Genomic DNA, 4,756 nt, shown 5'->3' on the forward strand with positions numbered 1-4,756 from the left:
AATCATTGTAAGCTGCCTGACCAATCACTTTTATTTCAGATCGCATGACGGTCATCAGTTGCTAGATTTACATAAACATGCACCGATGGAAAGGGTTATTGACCTTATTTTATAAAGGCGATTTTGTATTGTTATGCATAAAATATTATAAGTACTAATTATCTTTTTTGTGTGCGGTGTAATTTGTTAGACTCCACAACAATATGTTTATGGATTTGCATTGCAGTGCAATAGGAAATTAACATGTTATACAAGAATAAGCAACCGATATCTAGTTGGTTATTTTTTTCGTAGACACTTGAATATGATATTGGAAATATTCTGAATACCATAAACATTTATCGTGATGTTTTTGTAAAATATAAATGTTCCAACAAAACTTTCAAAAACTACATAAACATATGAATTTGGACAATTTGTGGGAAATAGTGAAATTATAAAAAAAAGGTTTTAGTGTTTTTTACATAAGGGAGTTTAGTGTAGACAAACAGTGACTTAAATATATACAGTGTCAATCTTATCAAGCGTTAAGACCTGGACAGTAAAGAATTTTGGATCATAATAATAATTGCATGCTAGAGGAACGTTTTTTGGTTTTGAATTTCGTGCAAAGTTACACGAGGGCTATCTGCGCTAGCCATCCATAATTTAGCAGTGATACTCTAGAGGGAAGGCAGCTAGTCATTACCACCCACGGCCATCGCTTGGGCTACTCTTTTCCCAACGAATAGTGGGATTGACCGTTACATTTTAACGCCCTCTATGGCTGAAAGAGCAAGCATGTTCGGTGACGGGGAGTTGAACCCCCGATCCTCAGATTGCGAATCGAACGCCTTAATCACCAGTCCGTGCCAGACCTTAGTTAGAGGAACGTTTGAGGAAACTTACTTTTCCAAAAATTATTTTTTTTCATTAGGTACCTAACCATTGTTGTAACGGAGATAAACGTAATGTGTTTGTTACATTTTTTGCAATACATTTCAATGTTAAATATTATTTTTAACTCACCAGTGTCATGATTATACTAAATTATTCGGAAATGAATTACCCATGTATTAGTTAAAATATCATGTTACTAAGATTTTAATTCATTTATTTCTCTCTGTTTTTTTTACAATGAAATGGGTTAAATAATTAGTGATTGGTAGAGACGTCGAGGGTGGGATAAGAAATTGAGGACCATTGTGGTACCTTTCATAAGATCAACATCTATTAAAAACTTCTGAGGGAAATGTCTTTATATTAACACTTTTAACTTATATGATTATGTCCAACACCTTCACGTTTACAGTTTCCACGATCACTGACTTATCTTATTTCTGATCATTTCAATGATTGTTGTAATAATTATAAGTTTATAAAGAATAATCAATATTTTATACCAAGTGTAAGAATTAACAAATTATCAGGAAATCCCTAAATTCAACAAATTTCATAATGTGATGCTTGCTGCTTTTATACACGTGTCTAATAAAAATATTAAACTCAAAATTAAGAACCTTTACAATCCGCATGGTTCTACCGTATGCTCTATACAGTAAAAATAAAGAAAAACTATGCTTTTTCTTTCAATATTATCAATAACGAAGGAAGATAACAGAAAATAGATATGTTCTGAAAGATGTAACGATTTTGAACTTTAGTACGACCAATAACGAAGGTAAGAGAAGTTGTAGACTTCCTGTAAGACTTAGGCGATGTTGAACTTTAGTACGACCAATAACGAAGGTAAGAGAAGTTGTAGACTTCCTGTAAGACTTAGTGATGTTGAACTTCAATACGACCAATAACGAAGGTAAGAGAAGTTGTAGACTTCCTGTAAGACTTAGTGATGTTGAACTTCAATACGACCAATCAGGAAGTCTACAACTTCTCTTACCTTCGTTGTTGGTCGTATTAAAGTTCAACATCGCTAAGTCTTACAGGAAGTCTACAACTTCTCTTACCTTCGTTGTTGGTCGTATTAAAGTTCAACATCGCTAAGTCTTACAGGAAGTCTACAACTTCTCTTACCTTCGTTTAAGACTTAGTGATGTTGAACTTCAATACGACCAACAAGGAAGGTAAGAGAAGTTATGGACTTCCTGTAAGACTTAGCGATGTTGAACTTTAGTACGACCAATAACGAAGTAGAAGACTCACTATAAGAATTAACGACCCTGAACTTCAATACGATCAATAATAAAGGCAACAGATTATGACGACTTATTGTAATACTTAACGATTCTAAAAAACAATACACTGATAAATGAAAGGCGAGTTCAGTATTATTCAGCTTCCTAATCTTTATCAATATATGTCCCAAAATCATCTTTCCAATGTTTCAGAATGCTTGTTGTTTGTTGAATTTTATGTAAAGGAAAATAAATTTGATTTTCATTTACTTTTAACAATTTTGTTTGATATTCCTAATGCTGCAAACTTTAAACTTGCGCTGTATAGGTTTAACTCCTTGATAGTTTATGAACCAGCATAATATTTAAGGTGGAATGCAGTCAAAGTGTATGATATGTTTGAAAATATAGGAAGCAATATGGAATAATGTATTGAAATTATCAAGGAAAGAGTTATTATGGTTTAATTTGGGCAAATCTGCAAAGATGGTTTGGTTCTCCGCTTCACTCTGTGGTTTGTTACAACTTGTGGCGACGTTGTTTTTAAAACATTCCATCATTTTACGACATAACCAAAGATAAACATCAATTTCTACACCAGCATACTGTTCCAGTGATCTTTTTAAACGCTTATGCAATTAAAGAAGATCTCTCCATATCTTTTCAGGATGAATAATTCCGAATCTTGAAAAGAAATCGATCATGAATCCGACACTTTTAATTACTTCTTTCTGGCGAGCGGTTTTACTGTCTCAACAGAGGTAATCGATCATGAATCTTTTAATTCCTTCTTTCTGGCGAGCGGTTTTACTGTCTCAACAGAGGTAATCGATTGTGATTCGATTGCGCATAGGATGAGGTGTTACACGTCTTATTGTACCTGTAAGTAAATCAATAAAAAAATTGTGATACAAAATATAAGACAGCACAGAGTGCCATAGAACCACATAGAATCACAATATATTTCTTAAACTTGGAAATATGTTGTACATGCATGATGCAGCTTGACAAAATATAGACAGTAATGTCTCTCGTATTGGCCACAAACTTCTAGCTCATAAAAAAAAAAAAACAACAAAAAAAAACGGTGAACACAGGAATACGTTTGGCGTTCTCTATTTAAATATTGAAATATCAGAAAAAATGTCAAGAACCAAAGGTTTAGTTTTATATTTAAACACATAATTAAATTTAAAAAGTTTTAATTTTTAGTCATTTTATCTAGTTTCCTTTTTATTAATAAATTGGAGAAGCACGTTTTGTTATTTTGACTAGAAAATACTTAAGCAAACCAACTTTCTTACAAATGTTATTTTAAGCAGAAAGAAGCAATAGAAATGAGGAGACTTTAGTTGTGGAAAAATATTTAAATGAAAAGCCTGTCAGAAAGATGTACAGTTAGTTAAACAATTGTATGATTTTATTTGGTTGAAATTCCCACATTTATTGGTGACAGTTCAAATGGTAAGAGCGCTCACTATGTCGTTTTTAACTCCAGGTGGAAACTGATTTGGAGATAAAATATTGTGTGTTTTAAGTATTTTTTTTATTCTCTACCAAATTCGATAGGAACATATTAAATTTTAAGAGATGCTTCCATAAAATAAACTTCTTACACCAAAAAGCATCACTACTGAGAAAATGTTAAAACAGTTTAATGTATATGTTTGAGGAAAATTCCATCTATATTTTTCACATAAATGTTTCTAGAATTGGTTGATATTGTAGATACACATTCATATATTTTGTAACTGATGATGATTCGGCACTCTATATATGTAATTCGTGTTTACATGTACTCTGTTTGTTTTCTTGACAGTATTATTTGGAGAAACTACAGAACTTTACGTCACAGACCTGATGGCAAATGTGTATCGTTTGCGGTTTGAAATGTAGCTTTTGCAAGTTTTATGTAATTTGTTCGAGCTGTGTTTTTATTTCTTTGTTTTAACATAATAAAGCCACGACGCAATAAATGTAAGTTATATAAAATTTTAATTAAAGCCACACAATCTCGACAGTCGGTAATGGCATAATTAGTCACGCTACGGCATACTACCACACTTGACATCTTCTTGATACCCATGAGACTGTTGATGTACAAGTCCGTTTTCTCAGATGACACAATTCGGTTCCTTTTACGGTCATTTTTTAAGTGAAAGTATAGATAGAACAAGTGTTTAATGCTCTTTGGAATAGTGGCAGTTATATTTAATTTATAACAAAACATTATGGATTTTAGATATAAAGCTTACAATTTTAAAAACCAACAAGACTTCATTTGTAACAATGTTTTTCTTTTGAACACATTAATCCAATTAGAAATCTTTGTAGATTGTTTCTGTTACTGTGTAGTTGTTCCAAAGTTAAAATTAACTCTACAGTCACTTAGAGTTTCTAGAGTTTTATTATTGTATCCTGTCTGAAGTTAATTTTTTCATCCTCTTACTAATAGACAGAACTGGTTTGAGTTTCTATATTTTTATTATTGTATCCTGTCTGAAGTTAATTTTTTCATCCTCTTACTAATAGACAGAACTGGTTTGAGTTTCTAGATTTTTATTATTGTATTCTGTCTGAAGTTAATTTTTTCATCCTCTTACTAATAGACAGAACTGGTTTGAGTTTCTAGATTTTTATTA

General features: G+C 31.8%; 1 long non-coding RNA gene across 1 annotated transcript in view; it reads left to right on the forward strand.

Moving 5' to 3' along the window:
- Positions 1–4,756, forward strand: part of LOC111085087 — a 20,964-nt gene that overhangs the window by 9,666 nt on the left and 6,542 nt on the right. The window contains exon 3 of the long non-coding RNA XR_002609947.1: positions 3,934–3,985. This is a non-coding gene — a long non-coding RNA (uncharacterized LOC111085087). The remainder of the gene's footprint in view (positions 1–3,933; positions 3,986–4,756) is intronic.

Source organism: Limulus polyphemus, unplaced genomic scaffold, assembly GCF_000517525.1.
Source record: "Limulus polyphemus unplaced genomic scaffold, Limulus_polyphemus-2.1.2 Scaffold232, whole genome shotgun sequence".
Lineage (NCBI taxonomy): Eukaryota > Metazoa > Arthropoda > Merostomata > Xiphosura > Limulidae > Limulus > Limulus polyphemus.